Source organism: Ambystoma mexicanum, chromosome 11 (assembly GCF_040938575.1).
Source record: "Ambystoma mexicanum isolate Mex_15411 chromosome 11, UKY_AmexF1_1, whole genome shotgun sequence".
NCBI classification, from domain to species: Eukaryota; Metazoa; Chordata; class Amphibia; order Caudata; family Ambystomatidae; genus Ambystoma; species Ambystoma mexicanum.
This window is the reverse complement of record NC_090934.1, coordinates 1092298943-1092318308: the sequence shown is the minus strand read 5'-3', so window position 1 is coordinate 1092318308 and position 19366 is coordinate 1092298943. Positions and strand designations below refer to the sequence as shown.

The window sequence follows — 19366 nt, the reverse complement described above, 5'->3', positions numbered from 1 at the left end:
TTCTGATCCTTTGGAAGTGTCCCTAGTCCAACCGGTGAACTGACCAGCTCTCTTCTGGGCTATTTCGCTGCACCCATCCCTGTTCAGAGTGCATCCTTGGAACTTCGAGGATAATCAGATTGTACTACAAGACACCTGCTCCTGTATAATCCGCCTTCTTGCATTAACGGAAGCCATGCAGGACCTGCTACTGTTTTTGTCCATCGAAGATCTGTTGCTGCCGGACCATGGTGAATCCTGCTGCAATCTGTTGTCTTCGCTCCCTGGAGCTGTCCGGAGGTCGCCTGTCCCACAGGTCTTCATTTCGTTCCAAGGGTGTTCAGCAGGAAGGTTGCCTGTAACTGAGATTCAAGCACTGTGGCTGACAAAGTAAATCCTGTGTCTGAAATAGACCCCTGTGCTTATGACCCCTGGGCTCCCTCAACCGAGCCAAGCACAGAGGAACATGTCCCAAACAGATTCTGGAACCTCAACCGTGATCTCTGGGGAAATCTGCTTTGGAGGGATTGGGGAGGCAGGGGATAGGTTAACACACCTGTTTCTTTCACCCACTTATCCTCCTCCATAGTGTTACATTGGTGTAAAGTCCTGTCCATAGCTCATTCCTGACCTAGATCGGTGGAGGTCTGGTCAAGGATCTTCCCCTAAGCCTATCCTGTTGTATTAGGATTGAGTGATTTACACTTGAACTTTCCTTAACTTTTTGCAACTCTGAGTGTCAACCACTGGCATGGTCCAATCACATAGTAAACCTACCTGGAAAGTCAGATTTTTGAAATGATATGTTTAGGGAACAAATTCCCAACCTTTCGTAAGACTCGACTGACTTAGTGCTAGACAACCTACTGTGTTTTATGCATTGGAGTATTTACCTGCATTGAACAGGTTTGGAATCCTTTGCTTTTCTATCGTCTCCTAAGGGTGGATGTGTATGTATTTTAATGTAAGTGTGTGACAATATTTGTTTAGAGGTTTCATTGCTAGTGTGTATTTTAAACGCCTAATAATTGTATAGGTTTGTACTTACCTGTCTAGAATTATTGGTGTCTGTGTATTTTTATTGTAGCCATAGGGCATTCTTGCACCCCCTTCTAAGTTTAAGCATTACCACTCTGGTATCTACCGTGATTGGGGTTAGCTAGACTTTGGTGTCTTTTCTATTCACCATAATAGGTTGCCCTCCCAAAATCCATCCCCAGGGTTGATTTTGGGAATCCATATCAACAGTACTTTCTACAGAAGAAACTGAGGGGGCGGCCCTAGGGCCCTGAAAAAAAACGTATTGAACCATCTCTAAGATTTGGTAGCGACATTTCATTGTTATCAATGGTACATTTTGCTATGACTTGAACCATAACCCTGTCCTGACTTTAGGAGGTAAGTAAAGCCTTTTTTACTTTTTGCTTGGCTCATCTTTTGGGACCCTTCCCCTTTACAAGATTTTTGTTTTGCTGTAGTGCACATCACCTTGCAGTGCTGCAAGTGTAATATGGATATCTTTTTATTTTTCCTTTAGCAACATTTGTTACTTTGTTGATTTCAGGACAGGCTTGCGGCAGTAGTTATTTTGTCTTGTTTTTCGGTTTTACTGTGTGCACTTTTGCATTTGACCACTGTTTGGTAAGATTTTCATATTTATTATATATATTTCTGACCTGTGTCAACCCCACCACTTTTATGCTTGGTCTTAACTATTTTACAGTGTCCCTAAGTGAAGGGGAATCTATTTCCCCTCTCACCTAGTCTTTTACTCTTTTTATGGGCGACCGTTTTATGTCTTTCCATAGTGTATGGTTGAAGTTATAGTTTCCTATTACTGTTCCCAAATAGTAAAGTGGGATTTTCATTCTCTTTACATTTGTATAACTGAGCCAGCACACCCCACCTTGTGGAGTGCTGGGAGGATACAATGTATCCCCCTTCCTAACTTACCTGGTAGCATTTTGTTACAATTGCAAGTTTATTTGAATGGCTGGTGGCAGTGGTTTTACCTTTATGACTTTTAGTTTTTATAACTTGCAGGCTGTCCATTCAGCCTTGTTAATGCAGAGAAGGGCCACCATGTTGCCATAATGGTGGGCTCATTCTTTTTTCACCATTTCTTGTGTGCTTGCTGTTTTCCGAGGTCTTCCACTGCCATTCTAGGTGGGAACGACCCAGTGGAAGTTTTGTCTTCGGCGGGAATCCTTTGTATTCCCTGCCACGGCTCTAGAGTGTCTGAGATGGAAGCAAGCCAGTGAGGAGTCCAAAACTCTGCAGTCCTTTGTCTTGCTCCTTGCCTGAAAGGAACCAACTCCCGGTGAGGGGGCGGGCTGGCTGTCCTGATTGGAGAACCAGAACGCCCCTTGCTGTAAAATGCAGGGAGAGAATGCAGAAGTTGTGCTGTAGCTGTGAAGCTTTGGGGGTGATTCATGTGATTGGGTGTCCTCTCATCCTTTTCGCCCCGGCCCAATACTAGAATCCCTCAAGGGTTTCTTCTCTGAAGTACCTGGACCCTAACTCTAAAGTTAACTATTTACTTGTTTTGAAGAAACTTCCATAGGAAATAGGAACTCTGATTTTGTTTCCTGAAAACAAAACCCTATCTCACCCTGCCTGCAGCTGGCACCTAGACCACTAGAGTCCCGCTTCTGCCTCTGAGAGAACTCATGGAATAGACTAGGGAAGAACTGGATAAGAAAAGGGTTTGGTCTTAAAGTATAACAAGTGTTAAACAGTTACTTGTGAAAACATGGTTTGGTAACTGCCTCTCTGAAATCTAAGCAGTTAGAAAAGTTCTTACTATCCTTTGAATGTGTTTTGCCATTCTCATAACTATATATAAGATCATTTTACTCACCATTCATGGTTCCCCCACTTCCCAAAAGTAATGCTGTTGGCTTCACCTAACCATTTCTTGAAGAATATAAGTGTACAAGTTCACCAATTGGGTCTTGCTTCCACTGACCTGCTGTATAGCCTGTCTAGAATAAGTCTGCATTGGGTCTGACCTACCTTTGAATAGCTGTGTGCCATTCGTGTACTGTGGGTTTCACATGCATTGGTCCGCCTTGTGCCATCCTAAAATAAGTTGGAGAGTTACTGCTTACCTCAATCTGTGTTCCACTGATCTGAAAGGAAACTGTACTAGTTTGTTACAACATTAGGTTTTACCTACTTTGAATAATATTGTCATTGTTAAAGTGTAACATTGGGTTTTGCTTTCCCCGGTCTGCTTTATACAGATTCTAAAACAGTCCTGGATTTATGCATGGCTTTAAGTTGCTCATAGCTCCTTTAAAACGTATATAAGTCTTACTCCCCTTGATTAGCTGCTGCTCATCTAAACTTGTAACCCTGGGTTGTATCTCCCCTGAAACTTCCTAAAGTATTTTCAGAATAGTCATCAGGGCCATTACTTACCTTGAAATACATTCAGAAAGTGAAAGTGTAATTGGGTTTTGCTGTCCCTGCTTTGCTTAGTGCATTATAAAATAGTTATTAATGTTAATACTTATCATTGAGTAGCTTAAGGCCCCTCCAGAAAGTATGAGTTGACTTACTAATTCTGAACTGCGTTCTAAAAAAAGTATGTTGCAAGGAACATACTTATAACAGGATTAGTTTACTACGTGATTGCTTGACTGTCACTGCATAACTGACAGTCTACTACGCTTGAATGACTGTTTTTTCAAAAGTATACGTAACCTGGTTTTACTCCCCAAGAATAGCCGAATGCATTCTGAATGTGTTTTAGGTTTACTTAAACTTGAACTGCTTTCAAAAAGAGCTCAGGGTGCCCCTCTGCAAAAAAGAACACAGCATGATAACCTTTTCTGTGGGAAGGTGCCCACTCAGAGTCCACAGCCACATGTTTTAGCACACTGTACATTTCACAAAGGAGGAATATCAATTTGCATATCAGTCTTTGTCCCGCCCGCTTGAACAATCCAGTACCAAAATGATAAGCAATCCGTGTTTCCACCTTGTCTGGCCTCATCAGTGAGGTGGAGCTGTGCCTCTCTGAGCACAGTGAGCAAGGGGTCCACGTCTGGATAACCCTAGGGAAGTTCCTTAAACATTGAAAAAGTGGCACAGCTTCACCTCACTGAGGCCCGGCCAGGCCGAAACACGTGTCTGGGGTTGCTCTTGGTACTCTAGCTCAAAGGAGGATTGCCTACCATTTCGATGCTGGACTGCTCAAGTGGGCGGGATAAAGACTGATATGCAAATGGATTTTCTTCCTTTTTTCAAGGTACAGTGAGCTAAAATGTGGCTGCGGACTCTCGAGTGGGCACCTTCGCATAGAACAGGTCATTAGGCTGTGTTCATTCTCGCAGAGGGGCGCACGTACCTCCTTTTTCTAACCTTGAACTGCTGACTGCTATCCTCGATAAGGTAATCCTTTGGGTTGTATCCCTAGAGTTTGTATAATTGTTTCTGATGCTTGTTAATCTGCTTAGAATCACATCTTGTGCATATAGTCCGACATCTAGTGATAACCGTGGAGTATTGCATCTTGTCTTTTGAGGATCGAAAAGAGACGTGGGCATAGGCGTGTCTGTAACACTATCCCTAACGTGACATTTAGTGGACCCAGAAATCCTCACGCGTTGATGTCCGAGTTCCACCCAGCTAGCTGATCGCCTTATGCGGAGCACTATCAAAATTGCAATTTGTAAAAATCCTGACCTTTGGTCATTTATACAACATTAGTCCCCTCTTCGATGATTACTGAACCGCCACCGAAGACAGAACAGACTTCGGCTGGCGTTCCCGTCAGCGTTGTTGACCATGTGGCTGGGCCTTCTGGCCGGCCTACACAGTAGGGAGAGTGGAGTCTGGGGGTCCCTTTCTTTTGAGATGGCTTTCCTTCTCCCCTCTCTTTGCCCCTTTAGTATTGTCGCTTCTTTTACCTTGCGCTATGGACAAGACTCCATTTAAATTTTTCTCTTCCTGTAAGGGAAAATTTCACTGAAAAGACAAGCACCCTCGATGCAACAAGTTTCTTCCCCTCAACCACGCTGAAGCGTCCTTCATCCTAAGACTATAAGGGAGCGTTGTGTAAAACGGTGGCTGGCCTATGCAATGTCGCAGGCTGATGGTAGCTCCCCGCCGCCACAGCCGCCGAAAGCGATGAAGCCCATAGCGACGACTGTGACTCCGACACAGACGCCATTGACCTGACAACGGAGCAGGCTCGCTCCAAGACGTGCCGCAAGTCGTTCTATGGGGAGGTTACACCCTGGCAACGAGGAAGCACCCACATCACATGGGACTAAACACACAACCCCTGGTATTGTCGCAGCCTATCAGTCGAAACGGTCCAAGGTGTCAACGGGTGCGTCGGGTTCCTTGATGACACCCGCCGATTCGCAGGATCGGCAGCCCTTCCCGCAACCGTGTCAGTGACATGCATCCGGGTATTCTGTAACTAAGGGCACTAGCACCAAATCCCACTTCGACACGCCTTCTAAGAGCGAGCCCACGCTTAAGAAAACTCTGGTCGCACCAAATGTTTTGACGCAGCTGCCCTCAGTCTAAACCCCATCCCGTAATGCCGAGCATCACTGACAGCCTGGCGAAGATTGTGTTGGTGGCTTGTAAACACAAGGATATGTCGAAAGACTCATCCGAACGTCCAGAAGGGCACAATAGGCCGTCCACTGTACCCAAGATCCCTCACGCGTCTAGGATCCTCAGATTGTTTTTTTCCGCCATACTGGTCGGAAGCATCTTGCGGAGTCCCCTGGCCTTAGCCATACTTTTGCTAAAATTTAAAATTATTAATCTATTGACTTCCTTCCCCACCCCAACGTCGAACTTCGACACTCGACGTCGGCTGGAGAAGAAATCGACCGTCGGCTGCTGCACAACGGATTTGGGCCTCGGAAGGCCGCTGGCCTCGGCCCGGGCCTGGTAGGCCGCTGGCCTCGGCCCTGCAAGTAGGGAGAGTGGGGGGTGGTACATACTCTACACTCTTGGTATATAGGTACAACCTATACATTTCCTACACTAAACGGCCCGCTGCCACAAGGTGCGTATGGAGGGTACCCCTTTTCAATTCTGCCCCAAGTGCAACCGCAAATACCCTTGGGTCGACAGGCACGCCACGTGCAATCTCTGCTTGCCGAGGGACCACCCCGAAGTGAACTGCAGAGCGTGTAGTAGGTTTAAACCTAAGACACTTAAGGACTGTTCGACGAAGCGTTGGGCCCACCACGCCAGGCAGGCGGCCATGGCAGCGGAGGGCGCCTTCAGCGATGGCAGCAACGCCGTACTTTTGGACGGCGAGGGCATTACGGCGTCGAAAGACAGCCGAGCGCAGGTCCCCGACCTCGGAAGGTCGTCCGGCAGGGCGGCTATGGGGAAGACCCCCGGTGACGCAAGCGCTTCACATACTACACACACTAAATACACGAAGTCCAACCGAGACTCGACGACGTCGAGTTCTCGGAAAGAGGCACAGACGGAACGGTCCGATTTGGTGTCCTCTGGGCGCTGTCGATCAACATCGCCGCATGACTCCAGGCAATCATCCACTCTTGCCAAGAGTGCCTCGCTCCCTAGGCTAACAGAAGTTCGATCGTCGGAAGACGAAGACTTCTTCCGGGCCGCGCTCCAGGAGACGGAGCCCGCAACTAAAGCCAGCGAGGCCCCACGCTCGAAGGACAGGGACACCTCTCCCGATCCTCGACGCCAGGCGTCGAAAAACTCCGGCGCCACTAAGGGACAGGGAAAACATTTTTCTACGCACGGGGAGGGGGGGGAAACAGCAGATTCTTCCACACCTGTAAAACACTCCACCCTCCCCCCCCTAAACAGACAGACAAGCCCAGGTCTGCTGATAGGTCCACAACCAGCAAAGCTACTTAAGACAAATCCCATAGACTTGCTGAGAGTCATTCCCAGTTCCAAAAAAAATGGTCCAGTGAAGACATAGATAGGGTCATGTCAAGAATGTCTTCTTTGGCTGATTTTTATGATAAAAATCCAGAACATTTCCTCTCGTATGATCCACAAGGGGCCACACCCTCAGGCTCTACTGATCCTATCCCCCCTGAGTAAGAAGGCCCGGTTTGAAACCCCAAAGAGGTCTGAACCCTTCGAGGTACAACCTTACGCAACACCGTACTCACGGTATCAAGAAGAGGCTTCCTTTTGTGGAGACCAAGAATTTGGTATGATAGAAGAGCAAACCGGGACGGGCTACTATGGTGATGATGAGGAACAGGAAGAAGAAGAGGATAACCCGGAAACATACAGAGTAGATTCCCCGGTAGAGAACGAAGCCCCGGTTACCGACTCCCCAGTCGATAATCAGCCCCTCCTAAATGAGGTTCTCGCTCGTGCAGCAGAACATTTCCACATTGACACCCATGGTGTACAGAAGGAAAGGAACTTCGCAGAAGAGTTAGTGGGAAAAAGGCCAGTTGCCCAGACCATCCCTATCCTTAAATCCATTCAGCGGAGAATAGATCCGTCCCTGGTGAACCCAAACCTCACCAGAGCAGTCAATCCCAGGGTTGAAAAACTTTTCAGGGCAGCTCAGACTGACCCCCTCTATATAAGAGGGCATCTAAAGCCAGACTCCCTAGTTGTTACCAACACTCGGAAGAGGGCTGGAACACCCTTGTCTTCGTCAGAAGCTCCTCCCGACAAGGAGAGCAAAACACTATACGGTTTCGGCAGGAAAGTAGCCTCAACGTCCGCCTATCAAGCAAGGATTGCGAACTCCACCACCCTGTTGGCCAGCTACAACTGCCATCAGTGGGAGGAAGTCGTGGCTCTCATAGCCTCTGCTCCTGAACCGTTAAAGGGCCAATTAGCTTGGATTTCCGCAGAGGGTAGAGCCGTGTCTGGTTGCATTTTGAAAGCAACCTTCGACGCCGCGGATAACGCAGGCAGATTGATAGCAGAGGGTACTGTTATCAAGAGACATGCGTGGTTACGGCAGTCTGGGTTTAAGGCAGAAACTCGGGCATCATTGTTAGACAAACCGGTGGAAGCCGATCTGTTTGGTAAGGCGGTCGAGGACGCACTGAAAAATGCCAGGGACGAATGCGAGACACTCAAATCCCTTGGCCAGTTAACCAATAAACCCCCTAACCAGAGAGGGAATAGTAATTTTCGTCGCCCACGCGGCCAAAATTCACAGAGAGGATCTAACTATTCCCAGGGGCAGGGTACACAGTGGAACAACAACCAACAGTCTACCCAGGGGTTTGGCAGAGGTAATAGGAGAGGTCATGGTAAAGGCAGAGGCAGCCCCAGCAAGAGAGGCGGCACGCCTCCACCAAAGCTGTGATGGTCAGTTCAGGGTCCCTTCTCACGCAACCCCAGTAGGGGGACGCATTTCAAACTTCACCCAGGCTTGGGAAGGGATCACATCAGACAGATGGGTGCTGTCAACAGTATCCACGGGATATTGTATAGAGCTACTGCAGCGTCCCCGGAACCATCCTCCACGACAAAGAGTACACTCCTTAGAACATCAGAAGATTCTCCTCGAAGAGATCGCCATTCTTCTACAAAAGGACGCGATGGAACTCGTCCCGGGACACCAGGTAAACAAGGGTATTTATTCAACTTACTTCCTTGTGCCAAAGAAAGACTTGACAATGCGCCCAGTATTGGATTTACGGCCTGCCAACAAGTATGTCAAGCCCCAAAAATTTCGTATGACCACGCTACAAGAGGTAATCCCCCTCCTAAAAAAGGGGGATTACATGGCAACCTTGGATATGAAAGATGCTTATTTTCATATTTCCATGTTCCCAGCGCACAGAAAGTACTTGCGCTTCAAGGTAGACGGTCGCCACTACCAATTCAAGGTACTACCCTTCGGGATAGCTTCAGCACCAAGGGTATTCACCAAGGTACTGGCGGTGGCGGCTGCACACCTACGCAGGGAGGCAATCCCAGTTTACCCTTATCTGGACGACTGGCTCATAACGGGGGAAATCCCAGGAATTTGCAGGACAAACATTCAAGGGACTATCGACCTCCTCCACAAATTAGGCTTCTCAATCAACGAGAAGAAGTCAAGCCTGGTGCCAAGCACCTCAAAACAATTCCTAGGAGCAATCCTGGATACCCAGGAGGGGTTGACCTTTCCTTCAGAAGAAAGAATTCGGAATATACTTCTGCAAATTCCGCATTATCAGTCCGGTCAACAAATAACGGTACGCAAAGCAATGCGTTTATTGGGCATGATGGCGTCATGCAGTTACCTGGTCCCCAACGCGCGCGCCTGCGCATGCATCCCATGCAGGAATGGTTGGCGAAACAGTGGTCTCAGGCAAGTGGTCAGTGGGACGATCTAGTGGTCGTTTCGCCAACACTGGTACAAGTCCTTCACTGGTGGACAAGAGAGAATCTCGCAAAGGGGAAACCCTTTTACGATCCCGAAGTACAGGCAGTAGTCACTACAGCTGCATGTCTGACGGGGTGGGGAGCTCACCATCTCCACCACACAGCTCAGGGTCTCTGGTCTCACTCAGTGGCCAAGAACCACATCAACCTGCTAGAGCTTCTGGCAGTATTCAGAGCGCTTCAGGCTACTAAACCTGTCAGTGCAAATCCGGACGGACAGCACTACAGCCATGTTCTACCTGAACAAGCAAGGTGGGACTCGCTCGCCAAATCTGTCCAAGCTTGCCCAGAAAATCTGGATATGGGCACTCAGACGGACCATCTTCCTGTCATCACAACATGTTCCAGGGGAGCTCAATTCCCTAGCGGATGCTCTGAGCAGAGACTCCCTCCCAGAGGAACACAAATGGGTTCTTCACAGAGAGGTCGTAGAAGATCTCTTCTCTCAGTGGGGTTCCCCCACTATAGACTTATTCGCCACAAGCGAAAACAAACAATGCCCAGGATTTGCATCCAGGTTCCCCCAACCAGACTCCCAGGGGAACGCCCTGTGGATGAACTGGTCAGGGATGTTTGCGTACGCTTTTCCACCAACTCCTCATCAGGAAAGTGGTGAACAAGATGAACAGGGAATCGATGACGCTCGTCCTAGTTGCTCCCATGTGGGCAAGACAACTGTGGTTCCCACACCTACGCAGGATGGCGGTGTGCGAGCCCATCAAACTTCCAGCCTGGTACAACCTACTGTCCCAGCACCAAGGTCAAACAGTACACCAGCAACCCAACTCAATGAACCTGGCAGCATGGCTCCTGAGGTCACAGAGTTTGGACACCTCAAATTGCCACAGAGGTGTATGGACATCGTAAAGGAATCTAGGAAGCCAAACACAAGGCACTGTTACTTTGACAAGTGGAAGAGGTTCGTTATCTGGTGCCAGAGTAGACAGATCAACCCAGTTGATTGCACTCCTTCCACTATTGTTACATACATGCTCCACCTGCTAGATGCAGGTTTGGTTTTTAACTCACTGAAAGTACACCTGGCAGCTCTCTCGGCTTACACCACTTCCCATAGCAAGGTGTCGTGATGGAAAGTACCAGTAGTTAAAGCCTTCATGGAAGGACTAAAGAGACTTCACCCTCCTATTTCGAACCCACCGCCAGGATGGGACCTTAATGTGGTGCTAGCCAAGCTCATGGGCCCCCCTTTCGAACCCATGCATAAAAGCAGTCTCAAACACCTGACTTATAAAACGGCCTTCTTAGTAGCTATTATCTCTATAAGAAGGGTCAGTGAAATTCAGGCTCTGTCAGTGCAGGATCCTTTCTTTACTATCCATAAAGACAAACTGGTTTTACGCACACACCCTAGGTTCTCACCTAAATTTATATCTAAATTCCATGTAAACCAGTCCATCGAGCTTCCGGCTTTCTTCCAGAACCCACAAAGCTCGGCTGAGGTGAAACTACACACCCTAGATGTGCGTAGGGCAGTCCTCTACTATGTAAATAAAACAAGACCGCTAAGGAAAACAGATCAACTGTTTGTCTCCGTAGCAACAGGCAGAGAGGGGGATCGCGTCTCTAAAGGTGCCATCTCGAAGTGGATTATTAACTGTATCCAGCTGTGTTACTCACTCTCTGAAAAGACTCTGCCTTTTACGCCAAGGGCCCACTCTACTAGAGGCATTGGGGCCACTCTGGCTTTCATTGCAAATGTTCCCCTCGACACCATTTGCAAAGCAGCTACTTGGAGCTCTATTCACACTTTTACTCAGCATTACTGCATTGACACCCATTCCAAGACAGATACACAAGTGGGACAAGCGGTTCTAAGACATTTATTTGCTCATGACCCTTCTCACATCCCACCTCCTTCTTCTGGTACTGCTCGCTAATCTATGCACAGCATGTGATCTAAATCTAAGCAGATTCCACAAGCCTCAGAAGGGATGCATTACTCACCGTAATCGTATTTCTGCTGCTTGTATCTGCTTAGATTCACATGCGACCCACCCTTCCTCCCCTCCGAGAGAAGGCGCATGATTGCTTGTAGTCTTACCTTTCTTTCTATCTGCTTGGATTATCTGTACTCGCGCTACTCCTCATGCTACCTCATGTCAGAAAAAATACAATCTGAGGATCCTAGACGCGTGAGGGATCTTGGGTACAGTGGACGTCACACTAGGGATAGTATTACTGGCATGCCCTGTGTCGACGCCCATTTTCGAGTTTCGAAAAACAAACTGTAATACTCCGCAGCTTCCACTAGATGTCGGCCTATGCACAGCATGTGAATCTAAGCAGATACAAGCATCAGAAATACGATTACGGTGAGTAATGTATCCCATATATCACAGTGCAATAGTTTCAGTTCACCAGAAGAGTTCAATTCAAGTCAATAGGCCAGGCCAAAGTCAATGGGCTAGTGTTAGGAAAGAGCAGTTCTGGTATCAAACGGTAAAGTCTTTGCAAAAGTTCTCAGAAGTAGTTTAGGCGAAAAAGAATCATGTCGGGTCACAAGCTGATTAGGGCTCCAAGTTGGGAAAGTTTCACAAACTTTCACTGTGAGAATGGCGTTCTCTCAATCGGGTTGGCACAGTAGCTTAATATGAAGAACAAAATGCAGCTGAAGACGTTGGTTCCTGGCAGGTCCTGCAGTGAGATCTGACTGTTCCTGAGCCTCCATTGTGGGGACAAGAGGGAGGACGTCTGGGGACTCCTGCACTGCACGGGATCGTCGAAAAAGCAAACAAGATGGAGTCACTTCAGTTCCAGTAGCTGTAGATTCAAGCGCACAAGCTGGTATCCCTCACCCTGGTTAATCCTAACCAGCCTTGAGAATGATATCCAGGTGGCTTACGAGTTGATTGATGCCACCAATTCAAAGGAAGAAGTCGTCCTTGAAGGGGCTTCTCTGTCGAGATGAACTTGGCAATTCGGACCTGCAGCAGGGCTTCACCGGGCAAACCAACGGTCCAGGAGTTTCAGCAGCCGTCATCTTCCAGCTCTTCTTCGGTTCTTTAGTTACAGTGGTCGTCTCTGCTTTCCAGTCCAAGAGAATCGCCTTTTAAACAGTTCTCTCCCTTTCATTCCAGCCTAGCTGTCACTCACCCAGCAGGGTGGCTGTCCTTACCGGACAGTCAGCCAGCCAATCACGCCACAGTGCGTTTGGGTCTCCTAGGAGACTAAGCACAGGTAGTTTCGGGCACCTCCCACTCTTCCTGACCACCCCAGACACTCAGATGCCAGAGGCGGTCTTCAGTCCTGAAGCCCGCCAAAGGCGTACGTGCAAAGGGACCAAACCTGGTTTGACGTGCAAAGACAAACTCTAGAAGGACCTTTCCAAAAATAAACAGCAAAAAAAGACCAGGGACTGTTTAAACAAAGGGGCATAAGGTGCCATCTTGAAAAACTTGGCTCCCGTGATTTTTAGCTACCGTTGTTTGCGGTCAGGAAAATTCATGGTAATTCGTTGTGAAACCACTGCCACCAGCCTTTTCAATAGGAAAGGGTAGTATTTGACTGGTACATGAGTATTTGGACATGGGAGATACTATGGAACCCCTCCAGCACTCCATTGTAAGATGGTGGGTGGTGGGTCTAGAAATGTGGACATACTAGTAAAGTCAATTTCACTTTACATTCTCTGGGAAACAGTTTATCCGAGAGAAGGTATTTAAACCGTTGGGGAAGTCTAAAGGACATCCCTGTGTCACTGCACTGAGGGTGCTGTGTAACACACATGAAAAGATGATGCCTATGGAGTGATCTAAAACTCCATAGGTATCATCTTTTCATGTGTTACACAGCATCTAAAATTCTTAACTTATCTAAAACTCCATAATCAAAGCACTCAAGTGTAAAAGACGCATCAAAATACATGAGTGGGAAACGAGGCTCACACTCTTTCCAGGAAAAAAATCGAGCCCTAAAAATCCAGCCAAGTTGCTAGGTGTCTCTACGGTTATGGGAATTAGCACATTTATGAGAATTCTCCCTAACACTACTCCACTAAATGGAAACGCTTTGTCATATGGTGTAATACCAAGGACATCAATCCAATTAAATGTTCCCCTACCCATATCGTGTTATAACCGACTCACCCTGCTGGTCTTGGGTCTTGTATTAAATTCCCTGAAGGTTCACCTAGCTGCACTTTCAGCCTACACTATGTCCCAGTAGAAAGTGTCTTGGTGGAAGATCCCAATGATTAAAGCTTTTATGGAAGGGGTTAAGAGAATGTATCCTCCCATTTCCAACCCAGCACCCGGATGGGACCTTAATGTCAGACTTATGGGGTCTCCCTTTAAACCTATGTACAAAGCAACCCTAAAAGCACTCAGACAGCCTTCTTCCTAGTGGCAGTCACTTCCATACAAAGAGTTAGTGAACTACAGGCCCTTTCGAATAGATTGTGTCCTCCCACGTATTCCTAATCTTGTGATAAATCGTTATCTCCAGCTTCGCTGCTTCGGGAAAAAAAATTCTCGACAGAGGGCGCTGTGCTCGAGGTTGTGGCATCGATTGTCCCTCGACGTACTCCGTACTCTGTCGACATCACCGATGGTATAAGTAGCTTGAGCCGCGCCCGTTGCTTCAGTTCTGTTTTTCCGATCGCTTTGCTATCGAACGGCGCGCTTCTATTTTCTGTGAAGAAAATGTCATCATCTTCGACACCCAGAACTGGGTTTAAAAAGTGTGCAGATTGTGGATCCAAGATGTCGATCACCGATCCCCACCAGATCTGTCTCTGGTGTCTCGGTTCCAGTCACCGAACCGACGACTGTGGGTCCTGTCAATCGATGACCGAAAAAGCTCTTTGTGAGAGGAGAGGTAAACTGTCGGTGGGAAGGGAGGCCTCAAAAAAGGTTCCGTCAAAAAGACATAAAGCCACTGATTCTAAGGGATAGGACCGCCATAGGCACTCGAAGAGATCTCGATCTAGGAGTAGATCGAGACATTCTTCGTCATCGAAAAAAATTAGAGGAGACATAGATCTCCCTCATCTTCGTCTTCAGAGTCGACCGAAGAAATTTGTTGTCTGACTAAATCGGATTCTCCCAGTAAGTGGGAAGAATTCCGCAAAAAGATGATGGTGGTTTTCGAGAATGCGGCCTCGACCCCCTCGAAAGAAACTCGAAAAAGCCATACCCCTAAAGTCGCTCCATTGGACGACAAAGAGAAGTCCAAGGCTACTATGGCCAAGACCAGTAGCGTTGAGGAATACAAAAAACCTCGAGTCGACGTAAAACCGTCAAAGAATCTTAGAGTCGAGCACCTCTCCAGTGCCGGCCAAGAAACGCAAGTCGTCGAAGACTTCGACAACTTCGTCGACGCCCTCGACGTCAATAATTTTGACGCCAAAACCAAATGAGTCATCAACGCCATTATCGAAGTCCTCTTCGAAAACTTCGAAGACGCCCTCGAAACTTTGAGGGATTTGCCATTTCCTTCGAAGCAGATGGAAGAGGAAGAAAGGAGATTCACTCCTTTGCCTTGATCAGACTTTTTCAAATCGTTGTCAGCAATCTATGAAGAGTCTGCTTCAGAAGAAGACGAGGTTACTCCTTTGGGAGTTACTTATGGTACAAGACAAGTTCCTGAAGAACTTATTGACCAGGAATCTAGAATGAGAGACCTGAGTGATACTCTACATTCTGCCAGTGGAGTTGACACATCCCCAGAATTAGAGTTCGCCAAACCTGATCCTGCAGAGCATGCAGATGCTGGGTACAGGGGTCTTATGACCAGGGTAGTTGAATACATGGATTGGGGTAATACTTCACCCATTTTTGAACAAGATGACATGACGGATATTATCGTCAAGGGACCTCAGAAGGATCCTGTTCTCCCTTTTCACAGGGCCCTTCAAAGGACTGTGGGAGAAACCAGAAACTATTGCTGCTGCAGATAGCACTTTTCCAAGAAAATATAGACCAGCTGGAAAGGATCCTGAACATTTGAATAAACATCCGACTCCAGAGAGGTTAGTCATTCAAGCAGCATCTAAACAAACTGCTTATCCAACTATCCCTCCAGATAGAGGATATAAAACATGACGCCTGGGCACGTAAAGTTTTCACGTCAGGCAGTATGGCACTTAAGTCGGCAAATGTCACCTGTACCCTAGCCAGGTTTACCCATACCCTGTGGGACTGTATTTCGGCGGCGGCTGATCATATTCCGGAAGCCCAGGAAAGGGAAGGCTTCCTGAATATAGTTAGACGGGAAGGAGGCAATGGGGGAATGCTTTCAGTCTGGACTGGATACTGCTGATAGTATCAGCAGATCCATGGCTGCAAGCGTTTTGCTATGCAGATTTGCGTGGTTGAGGAAGTCGGGATTTGCACCGGACGTGCAAGCTAGACTCCTCAACATGCCCTTTGATGGCTTGAGGCTCTTTGGCAGAAAGGCTGATGATAGCCTAGAAAAACTTCAGACCTCGAAAGCGGCAGCTAAATCACTCAGCGCCTCTTTGCGCCAGTCTCTAAAACCCTATTCCGGCTCATCTTCCTGGAGGGGTTGTTCTTTTCGATACTACTCCTCTTTTGGTAGAGGAAGAGGACAGGCTTCTCAAAGGGGCAAAAGAAACTTCCCTCGTGAAGCACGAGGAAGAGGTGCAAAATCAGCCTCAGGAGCGGCATCTGTACCCTCAGCCACTCCTGCAGCCGCCTCCAAATCCCTCTGAGACCTTGTTACACAAAACACCAGTGGGAGGCAGGATCTCTCAACATCTGAAGGAATGGCGGGGCATTACCTCAGATGCTTGGGCACTGGAAACAGTAGCCCAAGGTTACTGTCTCCCCTTTCTAAAAAGGCCTCAGAATCATCCTCCGGGAGCCAACTCCACCAAAATTCCAGATCTGCTCCTGTTGCAGGAAATTTTAACGCTGCTAGAGAAAGGTGCCATAGAACTGGTACCTGTAGCGGAGAGGAACGGGGGTTGGTACTCCCCATATTTTCTCAACCCAAAAAAGGACGGAGGACTGAGACCCATCTTGGACTTGAGAAACTTGAACAAGTTCCTCAGGAAGGACAAGTTCAAGATGGTGACTCTCTCAGATCCTTCAGGCTCTCCAACTCCAAGATTGGTTGGCATCATTGGACCTTCAGGATGCTTACTTTCATGTGCCAATCCATCCAAAGCACAGAGTACCTGAGGTTCGCAATTGGCAATTCTCATTATCAGTTTCGAGTTCTGCCATTCGGGTTGACCTCCGCCTCGAGGGTTTTCACCAAACTGTTGGCGGTTGTGGCAGCAAGTCTCAGAAGAGGAGGTATTCACATATATCCCTACCTGGGCGACTGGTTGATCAGAGCAAGTTCTCCAGAAAAAGCTCAGGAACATCTTTCGATCACCTGCCACTCCCTCCACAAACTGGGCTTCTCCCTCAATTTCACGAAGTCCCACATGATACCATCCCAGAAACTCCAGTTTATCGGAGCAGTCTTGGACACTTCATCGGGAAAAGCCTTGCCTCCGAAGTGAGAGCTCTCCACAACCAGCAGATGGTAACAAAATTCCAGAATGCCCAACGTCTACCGGCCTTCGATTTTCTCAGATTGCTCGGCCTCATGGCGTCCTGCATTTTCCTAGTACCAGAGGCCAGGTTGAGAATGAGATCCCTTCAATGGGCACTCAGAACTCAGTGGTCCCAGTTCTCAGGGAATATGTCGGATCTTCTGCAAGTTCCGAGTGCAGTTGCTCAGGATTTTCTATGGTGGGCTTGCAACAACAACATTCTCAAGGGAGAGTCTTTTTGGCAACCATGGCCGGAGATAACAGTAGTGAGGGACGCCTCACTCACGGGGTGGGGAGCACAAACCAACGATCTGACAATCGGCGGTTGTTGGTCTCCATCGGAGTCCAAACTACACATCAACCTATTAGAACTGAGGGCGATCAGACTAGCTCTGATGGCCTTTCTGCCCTCTTTACAGGGAAAGAATGTTCTGATAATGACCGACAACACAGTGGCCATGTACTATCTCAACAAGAGAGGTGGTGTAGGGTCACTGCCACTGTGCAGAGAGGCAATGCAGCTCTGGTTCTGGGCAATACGAGAAGGAATCTCTGTCGTCAAGTCACCTAGCCGGAGAGAAGAACACAGCGGCAGACGCTCTGAGCAGGCAGAGCACGGTCTCTCACAAGTGGGAGCTGGCTCAGGAAGTCCTTCTGGAGATCTTCGCCCTTTGGGGAACCCCTCAAGTGGATCTCTTCGCCACCGCGATCAACCGGAAGTGCGATCAGTACTACTCAAGGGAATTTCCTCAGAGGAGCTCTGGGAGACGCATTCGTGGTGGAGTAGAAGTTTCCACTGCTGTACGCGTTTCCCCCAGTCCCCGTGATTCCTCAAGTAATCGGGAGGTTGAGAAAGTTCAGGAAAACCATGATCCTAATTGCCCCGGATTGGGCCAGGAGAACGTGGTACCCGGACCTTCTAGACCTGTCCATCAGCCCTCCAATACGTCTTCCGCAAAGAGAGGATCTTCTCTCGCAAGAGGAAGGTCGGGTTCTCCATCCAGAGGTCAAGACACTCAACCTTCACGCATGGTTTCTGAGAGGTTGAGATACAAGGATTGGGATCTTCCGGATGATGTAATTTAAATTTCCCTTTCGGCCAGAAGACCAGCAACAAAGTCTTTGTACCGATGTTGCTGGAATAGGTTTAGTAACTGGTGCAAAGACAAGGATGTGGATCCTTTTCAGTGTGGCACCCCAATGGTGTTTTCCTTTCTGCTACATCTAGCTAATCTGGGGCTCCAGATAGGAACAATCAAATGATACCTTGCTGCGCTGTCCATTTTCAAGCGCTCCTCGGAAGAGGTTTCATATTTCAAAATACTGTTAATAATTCAATTCTTAAAGGGGCTCAGTAATGTATAGCCTCCAGTACCTTTTCATGTACCAGCCTGGGACTTAAATTTAGTATTAAAATTCTTGACTTGCATACCTTTTGAGCCTCTGCACTCATGTCCATTGAGACTTTTGACTCTAAAAACTGTCCTCCTTGTGGCCTTATCAGCCCACAGGGTTAGCGAACTTCAGGATCTCATGCAAACCACCATATACTATTTTTTTATAAAGATAAGGTAGTCCTTAAAGTTAAACCTTCATTTTTGCCAAAAGTAGTCTCGGACTTCCATTTTTCACAAAAAATAGTACTACCTACGTTTTTATCCTCCTCCTCATCTGGGCAAAGAGGAGAGATTACACAGATTAGATCCCAAGAGGGCTCTTAGTTTTTACATCTCTAAGATAGCTAATTGAGACAAGATGACCAACTGTTTGTGGGTTACACTAGTCAAGAATTAGGCTTATCTGTAACAAAACAGACCATTTCCTGCTGGATCATATTAGCCATAATTGAATGCTACAGACTAGCGGGAAAAGAACCACCAGTTGGGCTTCGTGCCCATTCTACAATGGGAATGGCTACTTCTGCGGCTCTAAAGAGGGGAGTCCCGGCAGCAGACATTTGTGCAGCTGCAACCTGGAAAACGATACATACTTTTGTTAAACATTATTGTTTGGACACTGCCTCCTCTAACGACGGTTTATTTGCAAAGGCAGTTCTGCATTCTGTCCACGAAAACTGAAATGGGTACTCCCACCTCCAAAAAATTGATACTGCTATGGGAGCCTATCACAAGATGAGGAATACGTGGGAGGACACAATCCATTCGAAGAACAAGTTACTTTCGACTGGATGTTCCTTCCACGTATTCCTCATCGACCCTCCTATCCTACCCCCACAGTACAGTTTACGTTTTCTTTCACTTTCCTCTCACGAAGAATGTATCGGTCATGGGACACGCCTGGGTGTTCCTCCTATATATATTTAATCGAAAAAACAGAACTGAAGCAACGGGCGCGGCTCGAGCTACTTATACCATCAGTGACGTCGACGGAGTACGTCGAGGGACAATCGACGCCACAACCTTCGAGCACATCGCCCTCTGCCGAGAATTTTTTTCCGAAGCAGCAAAGCTGGAGATAACGATTTAT

At 47.7% G+C, this 19366-nt stretch overlaps 1 protein-coding gene across 1 annotated transcript in view; it reads left to right on the top strand.

The window, feature by feature from the left end:
- ADAM10 (ADAM metallopeptidase domain 10) overlaps positions 1 to 19366 on the top strand; it is a 1301929-nt gene that overhangs the window by 1177882 nt on the left and 104681 nt on the right. The gene's annotated exons all lie outside the window — the stretch shown is intronic.